Genomic DNA, 16,906 nt, shown 5'->3' on the forward strand with positions numbered 1-16,906 from the left:
CCGTGCAAAATCGTTGGTGCTACCCAACTGAGAGGATGCAGAAGACGCTTCGAGAAAAATGTAAAAATAAACGTAGAATTGAAGCATCGATGGCTGAGGCATTCATCACAGAGGAGGCGGCAAACTTCGTAACAGCGCACTACGAAGCCAAAAATCATCATTTGCATAATCCGAAGCCTCGGTACAATGCTGACGAGCCTAAAAAGGGTGGATCCAACCTCAGCCTATTCAAAGGGAATCTCGCACCAGCTAGTGTTTCACATCCAGTATCTTTGGATAACGAAGAATGGCGGACCATTTCGTTGTATATCTTCAACAACCTGATAGAAGTGCGGCCGTACATCGAGTAAGTTCTCGGTACATTGTTTCGCAACTTCTATTTCCTTTGAACTACTCTTATTCGTGGATATGTCATACAGTCGATACGTCGCCATATTCTCGTATGGAGCGGAGATCCAAAATGATTCCGTCGAAGAGTACGAGCTTCTCGCAAAGCAAGGAGGTGGCTATCCCGGTTTCATCTCTTGGTTCAAACAAACGGTAATTTCTATTAGACAATTTCATTTCATTCGCTAATTTGGCATAATGCAACAATCCTTTCATATTAAACTTGTAGGCTAATTCAGAATCTATGGACGCCGAATTGAGACAAGTCACTAATGGTTTTGACTATAAGGTCCGTTCATTTGACAAGTACGACATCAACGGGTATCGCTTTCGTACCTATGGCAAAGAGCTATCTATGGCCGACCGAAAGTCTACAAATTGTTGTGTATCTGCTATCGGCGAAGGAGGTACCGAGTATTATGGGAGAGTTGAAGCAATTTATGAACTTCTGTTCTATGGTGAAAACCCACCGAATGTCGTAGTCTTCAAGTGTTATTAGTTTCAGCCGAAGGAGACTAGAAGGACTCATGAACATATAGGGCTAGTTGAAATCAACCAAAGCACTCATTTAGATGTTTCTGATGTCTATATTATGGCTCAACAGGCGACCCAAGTATTCTGTCTACCGTGGGCCTGCCAAACTAGCTCTTAAATGATCCATTTCACCTAAATTAGTTCTTAAATGATCCATTTCACCTAAGTTTGCTAAAAAACGATCCATTTCACCTTAGTTAGCTCAAAAACGATCCATTTCACCTTAGTTAGCTAAAAAACGTGGCATTTCACCTTAGTTAGCTCATAAACGACTCATTTCAACTAAGTTAGCTCAAAAACGATCCATTTTACCTTAGTTAGCTCAAAAACGATCTATTTCACCTTAGTTAGCTTAAAAACGATCCATTTCACCTTAGTTAGCTCAAAAATGATGCCCTTCACCTTAGTTAGCTCATAAATGACCCATTTCAACTAAGTTAGCTCATAAATGATACATTTCAACTAAGTTAGCTTATAAACAACCCATTTCAACTTAGTTAGCTCATAAATGATCCATTCCACCTAAGTTAGCTCATAAATGATCCATTCCACCTAAGTTAGGTCATAAATGACATATACTTCTTGTTATAGTCTTCTTCTTGTTCTATTCACCTATTTCTAACTTCATATTTACCATTTTGCAGATTTCACTCATTTCATGGAAGCTAGCTTGCTATGATGGAGTGCCTGCTTTTTCTTTGCTAAAACTTTGCATTGTATCTAGCTTGCTATGATAGAACTTGCTATGTTGATGAAACTTTGCTATGTAATATGTATATGGAACAATGTGTATGGATGGAACTTGCTATATATGTTGATGAAACTTTGCTATGTCACATGTATATGGATTTGGAATTATGTGCTGGATATGTGATATGTTTGCTGTTAAATATATCTATATATGTCATATATATTTGCTGTGAAAATTGTTGGATTAAGAAAAAACAGAAAAATAGAGACAATATACAGGCTCTTTGCCGTCAGCCACCGACGGCAAAGGGCTCTTTGCCATCAGCAGCGGACGGCAAAACGGCCACGTGGCAGGCAGCTGTGCTTCCTGGGAGGCTGACCAATTTGGTCAGTTTGCCTACAGTGGCTGACGGCAAAGGCTTTGCCGTCCGCGGCGGACGGCAAAGAGCAAAAACTTTGCCTACAGCGACAGACGGCAAAGGCCTGCCGTGTAGTGACGTCGGCTGACATCACACGGCGGACGGCAAAGGCCTTCCGAAGTTTGCCGTCAGCGGCGGACGGCAAAGGCCTGCCGTTAACCACCTAACGGAGTAACAGCGCACTTATTGCCGTCTGCGCTCTTTGCCGTCCGCTGCTGATGGCAAAGACTCCCTTGCCGTCAGCCGCCCGAAGCAGACGGCAAAGTACCTCTTTGCCGAACCTTACTTTGCCGTCACCTTTTGCCGTCCGCGGACCTTTGCCGTCCGCCATCCGTGCCTTTGCCGTCTGCCATGGCTGACGGCAAAGTAGCTGATTCTTGTAGTGACGTGCCATCTTCACAGCAGTTTGCCGATGTCATGACGAAGGGGTTGCCGTCGCACCTCTTCGAGGATTTTCGATACAGTTTATGCGTTCGACCGACGCACAAACTGCGGGGATGTTAAAGTGTGACTTTGTATAGCTAACATCGCGTATTCCCGTTTGTATACGGTTGTACATATACGCGTATAGGTTCTTTCTTGGTCTCCAAGACTTGTAATCTTGCTTAAATATATAAGCCGATCGCCCCTTGAGAGGCGTCTTCCCTCGGATGCAAGTATGTCTGCCAATCCAAGGTTCAAGGACTAGCTAATTGGTGTTGCATTGACAAACATAACCGTACACACGTACATTTCTGTGCAGAGCTTGCGTCTACACCGAAGCTGCCTACACGCGAGTCGGCGAGTGAGTCCAGGCAGAGTCAGGCATGCATATGTGAGTTTCCACCAAGTTTCTTGTGTGAGTGACTTAGTGAGTCACTGTCCATGCAATCTCAAGTATATAATGTTTGCTAGAGTAGGTGAAGCAGAGACAAGGAGAAAGAAAATAATTAACGACAAACCGCAACATCAGGACATGAATGAACATTCACTAGTGGATGGGGCGCGCCCAGGCCGCGCCTCTTGTGCGGTCCTTTACGCACTTGCCTTGACGGTGACATTGTGAACGTGCATATGCGTGCTAGAGTAGCTCAGTTGTTAAAATATGAATAGAGTTAAACAAGCTTAACAGAAAAATGTTCAATCATCAAGCATAGCAAGGTTAGGTCGATATTATCAAATAGGTGACAGTTTTACAAGATTGATAACAGTGCACATCATTGAATTGAAATCAAAGCCTAACATGCTACAAAAGACATGTGATCTCCAAAGGAGAAGTAGAGTCATTGTAGAGCTTGCCTAAGGTCACACATCATATTGAACCCCAGCCGAGACACTGCACCATCTTCTCCGCTGCCGTTGAGCCATGGCCATCGCTCGCTGTCCCTGCGGAATCAAAGATCTGAGATTGGGCTGCAGGCTGTCTTCACACTTCATGGGTAAAAAAGGGATAAAATGACAAATTCACAAATCTGATACAGGTAATCAAGAAGAAATAACATGCATACTAAATTTAGTGATAGTTCATAGAAGCGACAAGCTATCACTATGCAGATTTATGGGCAATGCCCTCTATATATCTAGACTGTCACTCCAGGCTACAGAGTATGTTGCGATATGTTTCACATGTTACTGTTTCTCATCTAGCTAAAAAGAAAGATAAATATACAATTTGACACCGAGCATCCTACTGTGTCAGTTGCATCCTCCCATCATCCTTTTCAATATTAAATTGATCCTGAAAATAACATAAAAAGCATCAAGAAAAAATTGAATGATTGAAGTGTAAAGAAACAGGAAGCAGCATGGGTGTTCAAGTTATGTTCTGTACCAAATGGTATCGTCGCCCAACAAAAATAAAGAGCAAGAATGCATAAACAACCAACCATACCGCACATGCACAACTCATAAATATGGATCGGCCATACAGAATTTTCTTCAGAGTTCCCATATCATACGTAAACTAGCCTATTAATGGAATTGGATCAAAACAACTATTGCACCAGGGTACAATTACTACATAAAATGTTGTCTCACTATTTAACTTTGCAAACCCCATATTCCATATACCACTCAGAACTCAGGGTGGACGCAACGAGCAGGCTTTTTGGCCCGCTCGTGGCCCGCATAGGACCGGACCGAACGGTCCGGGCTCGCTAGCAAACTTGGTCGGTCCGGATTGGAAAAGTAGGCCCGCTCAGCACCTCGGTCCGGTCCGCATTTTAACCGAGCCGCTCGGTCGGACCGAGAACTGCCGCCGGCGACGTGGGCGCTGCGTCGAGGTGAGCATCCTGGCTCGCTTTAACCAGTCGAGCCTCGTTCGCCTGTTCGATCTCTGCATCACTGCATGCACCGCGGCTACACATACATGGTGTTCTAGTTCGCCGAGAACAGCCCGTTCAATGAGTGGCTCCACGTCCATGGAGGCGAGATGATGGGATGGATGACCCAGCACGTAGTCGGCATCTGCACAGGCACGCACGGCGAGCGGCGGCACACACTCACGCACGCCATATGTCGTTCCTGCGGTGACCGCGGTGTCAGTTAAAAGTTGTTGTCAAACATTCAGTTTCGTCAGGCGTAATTGTACTGTTAAAAGTTCAGCTTCGTCAGTTGGAATTTTCTTCAGTTTGTGACTTGGTCAATTGGTCTTAGGTTGTTAGCGCAGCCCGTCGCTTTAATCGGATCTTAGGATGGCACGATACTAAAACGATCCTAGCGACGATGCAGGGTAGCGGGCAAGGAACGCTGGGATGGCAGAAACAGCAAGGCCCGCACACAGAAAATTGTGGGTGTTTTCCTTTCCTTTTATTGCGTCTAACAGATAACAGAAACCGCAAAAGAAGCGAGGTTCGATCCGTTAATTAAGGCGTCATCCCACGACTATCTCCACGTCAAAATTGATCCACTAATCACAGCAATGCCACCACACACGAAATCGTGGGCTCATGGACGCGCTAAAATACTTGCATGTAACGGAAAAGCTGCAGCAACAAACATGAGCGGCTAACAGATGCGCCCTGGCCGGCGCCACCGCGTCTCGTCGTCGCCGATCTCGACCAGGCAGTTGTCTTCATCATGTCCAGGAGCTCGCCGGAGTCGTCTGTCGCCGCTGCCGTGGTCACCACGTCGCCGCCGCCGCCGCCATGGGCGGTCCTCTCGGTCCGGCCCGAGCTTTACCTCCGCCGGTCCGGTGCAGGAAAAGGAGACCGCCGCGCTGCTCGGTCCGGTCCGGTTCAGTCCGCCGCCGGCCGGTCCAAACGGCGGCTCGGTCAGGGACCGGACCGGCCCGGACCGTGTCCACCCTGACTCAGAACTGATGCAAAAAGATAAAAGTAGCCAAATATATCAGGACATAGTCTCGCTATGTTCTGAAACCAATATATAGGTCATTTTACTAAAATCTACCAAGTCTTCTAGACACCCACTGAACCATAATGCATGAAACTAAATACATCAGCAACGGCGAGCACAATAAGCAGCGCAGGAGCATCAAGCAAAGAGGAGTACCAGGTGGTGATAGGAAGTAGCTGAGTCGTTGGGGTCGGGCGAATCGGAACAGTGACGATGAGTATATCGTGGGCATGGGGTACCATGTTCGAATTGATCAACTGAAGAGCAACGAGAAAGAAATTGAACAGGCAAAGAGAAAATATGTCTGCATACTGTTAGAGATAGAGGGTATTACCTCAAGATGGCAATGGGGCCCCGAAACCCGCGTCCCCGCGGGTTTTTACCCTATTAGGGGACGGGGATGGGCATATTTTCATCCCCGTGGGGCTGTTGTTGGGCACATTATACAACCCGACATGTTTCGTGGGTTTGCACCCGTTTCAGCAGTCCCCGAACCCGAAACCCGGCAAACCCAGGAAAATACATTTTTTACCAAGCACTGATCCGGTGCGGCCCAAACCAAAGCTATCGAGCCTGAGCGACCGAGCCCCCACCCCCCAACGTTGAAGGCCAAACCAAGAATTCTATTTTAAAACTTATGTAATTGCACATCTTGTTGAACCATGTATGGCTTATCATCTTTCTTGCTGAAATCTGATCATTTTTGTTGCTGAAATGTGGTGTCATGCTGCTGAAATACATTCTATATAGCTGTTGAACCATCTAATATTGTTTTTTGTTGAAATTTGCTCAAGTTATGCTGCTGAAATGTGCTTGTTTTGCTGCTGAAATGTTATTCTTTGTCGCCACTATGTTTGTTTAAATATTTTGATTTTCTTGTGGGTCCCCCGTGGGTTCCCCGAAACCCGATGGGTTTAGGGGACGGGCGGAAAACTAGCCCCGCGCATGGTGATGGGGATGGGGACGGGTTTATGATTTTCTCGTGGGGATGGGTTTGGGAAGGCAAACCCCGATGGGTTTCGTCCCCATTGCCATCTTGAGTATTACCCATGTGTATGAGAGGGTGATACCCGAGTGTGTCTGGATATGTTGTGTGTGTTCTAAAGGAAATGTAGTGATCTGAGGGATATGCTTATCAGTACTTGTCACTTGGAGTAAGTTCTAAAGAAGAAAAGGTAGTGGTCTGAGGAACCAGCAAATAAAAAAGAGAGGCTACCTTGCAACAAACAAAAACTGTGTTGTACTGGTATCAATGGCATATATCCTATACGTGAACTGAACACTTCCCCAGATCAAGACTAACGCCATCATTTCCTTGATTCCTTCTATTCAACAGGACATACGAGATACAACACCATTAGTTTATCTCAGGTAAAACTGGAATTTACGTAGCGCCTTTTTTCATAGGCAAATGTAAAGAAATATCACAAAGAAAAGTGTACTAGCAATTCAAAAGAACGTCATGGCACAAACCAAGTCTCAGCAAATGACCCTCCAATATTGAACAAATCATTGAGAGGCAAACTAATAATCCGAAAATCATCCACGTGATACCACCACAACTCTTCCTTTCAATTTTCATAGGTAGCGCTATAATGCAGGAGTAATCATTCTACCAAACGATCAATCTTGCCATAACATGTCGTTTTGCACTATGAAAAGTACAGACAATGCCCCTTTCAGCAAGCATCCATCATGCTTGGCGAGACATTAATAAAACTAAACCAAGTTAGAAAATATATATCTGCAAGTAGTTGAAGATACAACACCATATGAGAGTAGAGAATGCAATCAATATGCTAACTGTATATGTGTACAGAAAAGTTTATAGACATTGAATTTAGTGACCACATATGAATCTGTTAGGTGGCAAGATGCTACGTATTATTAGTTAAATTTCAGTGGTACCTAAGATAAACTCATGCGTGGAGCTGCAGCAGGATTCAGTATGTTTAGCAGTGGCCAGACCATCAAGTAGCCAAGCTTATAGATAATCCGCTCTTGTAAGACATGTAAATAAGCACCGGCAAATGATGTTGGTACAACTGCATAACTGCAGTTACCCTAGGACAAAAGGACACATCATGAAAGGAATAACATATGCACAATTGGTCTGCTGCCGTGTTATGTGCTAAACAGTACCTGCACGTCGATGATGACCATGTGTATGAGCTTGATAGGACCGCTCTCTAAACCGCTGCGGAAGTGCGTAAGCCGAGACACCCGGACACATAGCATTTGATTTTGTCTTCCACAACATAGATCAGCAAGGGTGATAGAAGCCATCTGACAAAAGATACAGTGAATAGCAGCTATCCACTTAGGTAAACATTCAGGGGAATAAAACAATAAATGAAAAATGTACCGACTTCAAAAGATAAAACCATGATTGTATGAAAATTGTACTGATCTTAAAAGATATAAATCATGTCTCCTATGAAATATGTTAGTCCCTGGCACAAACAGACCATTGTTCTGGAAGGAAAAATAATTATCTTATTAAGTTCTTGAATTTGCATCTATCTTTCCTATAAGTATAGTGTTAGCTGAGGCAATCATTTTCCTTACACAAACTTTGCTAAGGCAAGGCAATTATTCCCTTCTAATTCATAAGTTTCCATTAAAACATTTATGTAAGAACCACATCTCATATCTTCAAACCACACACTTCCCGAAGTTCCAATTATAGAAGCACTTGCAGCAGAAGTGGATATTGGCAAGCATCGCAAAGCAGACATATAATTTCAATAAGCATTTCCATATCTATTAAAATAGTGCTTCTCATCACATAGCAGGAATAAATTGTCCATGTCTTTGTTTTATATTTCTGTTAGGAGTATATAGTATGTTTCAACAATTCTTAGAACCTAAGCTAGCCTTCTTATTTACTACTCCCTCTGTAAACAAATATAAGCCTTCCAATATTTTTTGACCCAAGACAAAATAAACAAGCCTTCCAATATTTTTCGAGGAAAAGCCTTCCAATATGGGGACTGTTATTTCCTAACTGCAAGTATTTAGCGTCATTGACAGAACTGACAGTCTCCTTAGTCACAGAAATCAGCACATATGTAAACAATAGATCTCACTACAAAAATAGGATGAAGCATAGGCAGGCAATATCTAATAAACAAAATTAAGCAAGGCAACAAACGCCTCACCTGGAAAGAGGACAGCAGGCCTAGCCTCTCTCACGAACAATACAAGATAAATGAGGGTAAACAAAAAGGGGGATTAAAGAAAGGAGGGCTAAACCTGCACAACCGTGGACGCAGCTACGGCAGGAACACGACCACGAGAACAAATCAGACGCGGGCATGAGCATGTACATGACTTCAAGGAACTTGAGACAGATAGTAACAATCCTGTGATAAAATTGGACAGAAAATCAATGGGAAAACAAAATACAAGCACAAAAGAGAACACCTCTGGCAGCGGAATGGATCACCTGGCCGTCGTCGGAGTGGCTACGTTGGGGAGCACCGGCGCCGGCGGCGGTGTCACTCTGGGCCTCCTCGCTGACGAATGGCGCTCCGGCAGCAGCGGCCGTTTTGCCGCGTGCACGAATCAGGGGCTGGATGCGTGGGATTGGAGGCCGGCGGAGGCGCGAGGCCGATGAGGGCCTTCCATTGGCCGGCGGCTAGACGTATTCCTTTCCGAACAGAGCTCCAGAAGCAGCAGCTGCGCCGCAGGAGGGGAGGAGCACAGGTGGTGTGGGCGCGGCCATGAGAGGCCTCGAAATCGACCCTATGTTGACCCGGACCCGCCCACCTTCCCGGATTCTCCCTCTCCCACATCCATCGTCGAGAGGATCGTCCGCCACAGGAGGGGATGGAAGGGGGCACAAGGAAGAATAGGAGGAGCGGCGATAGTGGCGGGGACGGCGTGGAAGGCGAGGAGCGAGAGGAGGAGGAGGCGATGTGAGAGATGAGAGGGGGCGGTGGGGAGAGCGGATGGGTGGAGCGCCGGCCAAGGGAAGGAGATGGGGTGAGGCAGGGCGGCGGCAGCGGCGGCGGCGGCGAAGAGCACAGGGGAGAGAGAGAGGTCGCAAGGTTACGTGTGGGCTTGAGGAAGAGGCAAAGGAATCTGTGTGCCGAGCGTCCTTCTCCTTGCCTGTTAAGCTTCTGCTGCCTTTTTTTTTCCTTCTTATTATCTTCCCAATAAACACTCAACACGTGGCCCACTCAAAACAAGCAGGCTGCGGTTCTGCCCAACCCACACGCTCTCTTCGATCCGACGTGCCACCACTGAACGTTCGCCCTTACCGCGACTGTTAAAGAGTTTAATAAGCACTTCCCTGCTTGGGCCGGCTTCACGGATATCGTAGCAAGTACACGTACAGCCACGGCCAGACTGATGGCGAAGGTTTGACATGTTGGAATTATGTGTCCTGCAATTATATTCAAATTATTTGGAATTGTTAATATTTGGAATACCTTATTATGGAATTATACATGGAATTGCTTTACATGTTTATCATGGAATTGTTACTTGCTGGAATGTACTTAAGTAACATATGTTTAAGGAAGCTGGTTGATTATCAGTGGAATACAATATAGTAGTTATATTGGAAAGACTATCCGGGTACACTGATAATTGGAAGGAGCTAGATCATATAGTTAGATTACAGCCCTAATGTTGATCTACATAATTAGAGGAATTTACACTCTATTATGGCGCGTTGCTCACAAGCGTGTGCTCCAGGGACATAACAGGTTTTGATCTGGACTCTATTCCGAAAACTAGTGGAAAAGACTAGGAATCTTATATCTGTATAAGAGGTAGACTCTTTGAAAAAACAATATAAGAAAGTCCCTACCCCCTAGCCTCAGATATGCAAATTGTGAGCGGCACCATAGATAAGCGCAGAGGAATAGGGGATAGACCGCAAACCCTAAATTTCTAACATTGGTATCTTTAGCAAGGTTCGGCGGCCGACACTTGAACATTGGTATCCGCTGCCTACTATGCCGCCGGTTGTCGCAGCAACCATCTGGTTTGCATTTTTCCCCAAGTCGCCGCCTGGTAGGTCAACTTCATGGACTACTCGACGTCTTCGCCTATGTGCTGCAGCCTATGCGTCAATCGAGGAGGAAAATCAAGCTGCAAAGCACATCCACATGCGTAGTCTGATCTTGCTTCTTGCAAGTGGATCAATCTCACTCGTGGCTCAAGGAAGGAGCCATGATGGATTCTTCCCGTGAAGGGAGCTCTCCATGCCTCTCTGATTCACGCACGGAGATCGAAGTTGTAGCTGGTCCGTGACCACGAGTTCGATCCACCGGAAGTACAAATCCTACTGGCTCACCGGGTCCAACTCTGCGCCCGTCGCCGTCTCTCAACATGTACGAATCCCGCCGGCTCACCGCGTCCAACTTCGCTCCGTATCGCGCCCGTCGCCGTCTCTCAAAACCGGGAGGTCTGCTGCCTTGGGAGTTGGGAAGTCATCTGCTCCCCCGAGTCATTGAGACCGCTGTTACGCAGTCCAGATCCGGTTCTGGTGCTCATGGAAGGGTGCTGCCTACTCGCCGAGTCTGATGCAGCCAAACAGGGATTTCAAGGGTGAGTTGTTCCTACAGTGGCTACAACAAACTCTGTTGCAGTAGTTGATTGCTGCAATTAAGGAGGAAATCATTCTATTTTTAAGAAAAGAATTAGAAACAATCTGAGGAAGGCACGCCAAGGAAGAGTGGAAGTATAATACTTGGATTGCGACAAGAAGATAGCTAGCTACTGATGTTTGGTGGAAACTGAAAAGCAATCGAGGAATCTAGAAATAGTTGGGTTTTCTTTATCGTTGGAAAACTAGCTAGAACTGGTTGTAACAGGAACACTCGATGGCATACTCTTGAAATAGTGAGAACACACGTTGCAGTGGTCGGGAACGGATGTCGTACGCTGGAAGGAGTGCACAGCAAAAGGATCTTGCTGGAATACCATGGAACCCACCGGAATACTACAGTTTTTTGGACGACATACAGATGCCGAGCATTGTTCGCGCCCCGTGGAGTTTTTCATATCATCGTTGACATTGAATAATTTCATTGGTGCATTGCGACACGCTAAAGGAATCATTTTAGGGGAATCATTTATTTTCAGTCTAATCAGTGCAAAATTATTGTTGGAGAAAATTGATATCTTGCGGATAATTATGCATAACCTGAAAATGGATTTCAGGGAAGTGTTTTTATTGAGCATCACTTATTCAAAGAGGAAGCTGGGGTTCACTCCAGGAAATTTGCTCTTCATTTATCGAGAAAACTAATGTACTTAGAAATTAATTGTGAATTTGATATACTTTGGATTGGAAATTATGCCATCAAACTCCTTTTGTGGAGGAAAACTATTATTGTTCTAGGACAGGCTATTCAACTTCAGTGAGAAGGGATTTAATTTATTGCTTCATCTTGGAACCTATTGATTATGACATACTATTTGGAAAAGGGAGAGTGGAAATATTGCTCAATGGTTAAATTAGTGCATTATGATTTTCACAGAATGGTCCATCTTTCTTGATGTCCATTGGAAGTTGGTAGACCAATTTTTTATATTGGGCAAAGATTACTCCATATGGAGGAATATCGACAATGGGAACGCATGCTTGGAATCTTATTATCTACATCATCAACGACTTGGTCACATATCTTGGAACTGGATCAAGAGGCTTATTGATTCTGGAATTTTAAACTTTAGTGGGAGGACTAATGGTACATGTGAAGCATATACGAGTTTTTTAATACACCTTGTTTATTAAGGTGGAAGGAGATGAAAGGGCTTCACATCGTTTCTTTTTTATATACTTACGGTATTTCTTTGGACATCCCCACTAGAGGTCACATTATTTGTTTCATCTCACCCTTCCATGATTACACTTTTACATGGTTATGCTTATATTTTATTATACAAGTCGAAAGGTTTTATTGTGCTGGTCACATGTTATACTGAAGTGGAAAATCAGTTGATTAAATAATATCATAGTTTTAACAACCGATTGGTGGGGGAAGTACACTTCAGGAATATATCGTTTGTATGTAAAGAGCATGGAATTATTCACCATTGTTATATACCGTACACTCCACAATTGAATGGAGGAATTGACTGTCTTGTATACTCCCTTGTTTCTTTGGAAAGAAGCATTGTGTACTGTCATTTGTTGTATCTTTCTCCATCTAGTACAGTCACTTGGCTGAAAGGAAATCTTCTATTTTGGCATGAAATTCACAGTTATTACAAAGCGCGCACCAGGAATTTTTCATGGTTATTCTAATGGATCAAAGGGTGTTTCCTTAGTTATCTGGAAAATGAATACTGGTGGAAAGTAGGAACACAATCATTTTTATGATCAAGGGTGGAATTATAGACAATCATACTGGAATATAATCTTAACCCCAAGGAAACTACAAGTGACACTCCCAACATGACATGCTTAGGATAAGTGGGAGGAATTAACTTGGAACATAATCTCTGGATAATTGTTATGTGATTTCTGGGAGAAGTCACTCTAAATAGTAGAGGAAGACTCCTAAGAAGGCTTGAAACTTTTCATCATTGTCAACTATGGGTGGAAGAAATGCGGGCAGGAATAAACTCAATGAGGAATTCTATAGTTTGGGAACTTATTATCACACCAAACAACCGCAAGCCCATTGTTTGTAAGTGTTTTTTTATTTATTTGTAAGGAAATTTGTCTCGTTGGAATATTATAATGCCACTCTTGCCATTCAGTTCTTTGCACAAAGGGAAATATATTTTGTGGAAACTCTCTCTCCTGGAATTTTGGGAAAGAGGAACTAAAGACATAATTTGCGAATTGAATATATTAATGTATTGTCTTATAACAAGCTTCACATCAATGAAATAGCAGGTCATATGGTTTTCTAACTGAAGCCTGGCGGTCATCTACAAATGTAAGTGTAAAATAGTTTAAAATATTATTGTATACATAAACATTCTTTGGGTGTTTGTGCATTGATAAGGCACATTGATGGAAGTGTAAGCTTGGTCGTTTTCTAACTTTCATATGAAAGGAATTTGTGGAGCTCCCAATGTTTCGGGAGTGGAAATACATAGAAAATATCTTGAAGTATTTCTCTATGGAAATTTGCAAAAATGTTAAAATACCTTTGATAAAGGGAATTATACTCAGTGAGGAACTATATTTGAACCCCTGAGAAAAAAAATGGAATAATAAATGGTACTAGAATTGGTATGTATCTTCATTATATTATCATACCTTAGCTACTGGAATTTATGTTGCATTCAAGCAATGGAAGGAAAAATGAGCGGCTAAGGGAATCTCACACATCATATAAGATTGTGGAAAGTGCATCACAACCTGTCACTTGTTCTGTAATTTATATTGAAGTTAAACGCATTGAGGAAGCTATTACTGTATCTACGAGATGAGAAATAAGTCCAGGTACACATATTCATTTTTTTTTGTGAAATACTAATATGGCGCAGGTTCACTGACCGAAGTCAGGAATTTGTTTCAAAACATGGTTACTTATGAAGCTTCATTTACTAATTGGATTTAATATTTATGTGGTTTTGAAACTTTTATTCAACATGGTTATCATCTATTTGTCTCGATGTGGAATTAATCATATTATTGATATATGTGATGGAAAACAATTGATGCGGAATTTTACTTGAGGAAGCAAAATACTCAAGGTGCCTATAAAGGTGGAATTACACTCGAGGAAAGAATACTCGAGGCGCCAAGGACAACTATGCTGGAATAATTAGGCGGAAACTAAAGGTCTCTAGTGATCTTAAGTGTCACAACAAGGAAACATGCCGAGGGAAGGTATCACTATATATTCCTTTGGATTTTCAACATAGTTTAAACATGGTTGTTGACCCCTTGACTAAGCATATTAGTCATGAGGTATTTGGTAAGCATGTTAAGGCTATGGGTTTACGGATATTTGAATGATTGTTTTGGATAAGTGAGAGATGTTGGAATTATGTGTCCTGTAACTATATTCAAATTACTTGGAATTGTTAATATTCGGAATACCTCATTATGAAATTATACATGTATTTATACATGGAATTGCTTTACATGTTTATCATAGAGTTATTACTTGCTGGAATGTACTTAAGTAACATATGCTTAAGGAAGTTGATTGATTATCAGTGGAATACAATATAGTATTTATATTGGAAAGACTACCCGGGTACACTAATGATTGGAAGGAGCTAGATCGTATAGTTAGATTACAGCCCTAATGTTGATCTACATAATTAGAGGAATTTACACTCTATTATGGCGCCTTACTCACAAGCGCGTGCTCCGGGGACATAACAGATAGGATCCGTTAACAGAGAAATGTGATCATGGTTGGTAATTTGATCTGGACTCTATCCCGAAAACTAGTGAAAAAGACTAGAAATCTTATATCTGTATAAGAGGTGGACTATTTGAAAAAACAATATAAGAAAGTTCCTGCCCCCTAGCCTCAGATATGCGAATTGTGAGCGACACCATGAATAAGTGCAGAGGAATAAGGGGTATACTGCAAACCCTAAATTTCTAACATGACATCGATTTATATGGTGACTTAAGGACGAAGCTAGCGAGAATGATCCACGCATATACAGTATGTCAGTTTTGTACGCGTATAGTAAATGATTACACCGACAGTACGTTGGCCAGTTTTGTTTACATCCTCGATGCAGACATGCCGTGCTTCAGTTCCGTATACTGCATGGTATACAAGGTGTTCCACGCACGACCCATTTCGCTGTTGTACTTCTCCTCATATGGAGATTCAGTAATAATGCTGAACTTACGTACAGATTACTCATTTTTTGACCTCCGAAACAGTAAGAAAAGATTCTATCAAAACAAAAATAGGCTTTCACTTCACTTTATAAATAAAGCAATAAAGCAACAATCGAAAGAATACATAGCCGGACAATACAAGGTGATGAAGTTGCCCTCATACAATGCTGATCCAGGAATAACCACATCACGCAGGACGCACGTGACTACGCTACCGAAAGAAAGGACCGTTGAAACTAAGTAAGCTCCATGACAATGCCACGCTACGTCCTAAAACAACTAAGCTCCACGACAGCGCCCTCACGAGGGAGAACGATGCTAAACGTCGCCGCTGCCGAGTCCACAACAGACAAAGGTTTTCACCCAGAACCCAGATACAAAGAGAAGTACCACGACAACGTCTTCAAGAAGATAACGACACCCGCGAGCATCTCCATTGTCTACGACAAAGCGTGAGACATTTGCTCAATAGCTCCCCCGTGCCAGCACGAGGTCTGCAGGACAACCGCGGCGAGTTTAGAACTCCAGATCTGGATCGGGCGCCGCTACTGCTAGTGACAGAGAGTGCAAGCCACCCATAGCTCCACCTGTTGTCACAAACAAGACCAAGAGGGAAGGCCATCACCGCCACCATGCTGCCCGCTGGAGAGCCGACTATTCAGACCGCCATCCGGGGCCACTGCCCTGGCAACCATGTCCAAGAGACCCCAACTGCCCACATCGCGACACACCCACCACAATAGGAGGAGTAAAATGTGTCTCCTTTCATTCCTAGCCCAGTATCAGCCATGGAGTCTGGCTCGACGCCTCCATGGTAGGAGGCGCCGACACCCGCGTCTCCAGCCGGCCGTCCTGGTGGACTAGGGGAGACACACACCCCCGTGACTACGTACTGACGACTGTCACCAAGCACGCTCGCACGACGCCATGTGATACGTCTCCATCGTATCTATAATTTTTCATTGTTCCATGCCAATATTCTACAACTTTCATATACTTTTGGCAACCTTTTATACTATTTTTGGGACTAACATATTGATCCAGTGCCTAGTGCCAGTTCCTGTTTGTTGCATGTTTTTTGTTTCGCAGTAAATCCATATCAAACGGAGTTCAAACGGGATAAAAACTGACGAAGATTTTTTTTGGAATATATGTGATTTTTGGGAAGAAAAATCAATGTGAGACGATGCCCGAGGGGGCCACGAGGCAGGGGGCACGCCCCAGGGGGCCAGGCGCGCCCTAGGCCCTGGTGGCCACTCCATAAGGCGGTTGATGCCCTTCTTTCGCCGCAAGAAAGCTAATATCCGGATAGAGATCGTGTTAAAATTTCAGCCCAATCGGAGTTACGGATCTCCGACAATATAAGAAACGGTGAAAGGGCAGAATTTGAGAGCACAGAAACAGAGAGAGACAGAGAGACAGATTCAATCTCGGAGGGGCTCTCTCCCCTCCGCCGCCATGGAGGCCATGGACCAGAGGGTAAACCCTTCTACCATCTAGGGAGAAGGTCAAGGAAGAACAACAAGAAGGGGGGGCTCTCTCCCCCTCTCTCCCGATGGTGCCGGAACGCCGCCGGGGCCATCATCGTGTGACGGCGATCTACACCAACACCTCCATCATCTTCACCAACATCTTCATCACCTTCCGTCATCTATCTACAGCGGTCCACTCTCTCGCAACCCGCTGTACCCTCTACTTGAACATGGTGCTTTATGCTTCATATTATTATCCAATGATGTGTTGCCATCCTATG

The 16,906-nt window shown here is 43.9% G+C and overlaps 1 long non-coding RNA gene across 1 annotated transcript; it reads right to left on the reverse strand.

Annotated features, from left to right (window-relative positions):
- Positions 1-4,832: 4,832 nt before the first annotated feature.
- LOC119328131 lies at positions 4,833-9,409 on the reverse strand. Its single transcript, XR_005158849.1, has 4 exons — positions 8,812-9,409; positions 8,619-8,728; positions 7,506-7,649; positions 4,833-7,427 (listed from the first exon to the last, which is right to left on the reverse strand). It is a non-coding gene; the product is annotated as an uncharacterized LOC119328131 (long non-coding RNA).
- Between the last annotated feature and the right edge of the window lie 7,497 nt (positions 9,410-16,906).

The sequence above is a fragment of the Triticum dicoccoides genome, chromosome 7A, assembly GCF_002162155.2.
Source record: "Triticum dicoccoides isolate Atlit2015 ecotype Zavitan chromosome 7A, WEW_v2.0, whole genome shotgun sequence".
NCBI classification, from domain to species: Eukaryota; Viridiplantae; Streptophyta; class Magnoliopsida; order Poales; family Poaceae; genus Triticum; species Triticum dicoccoides.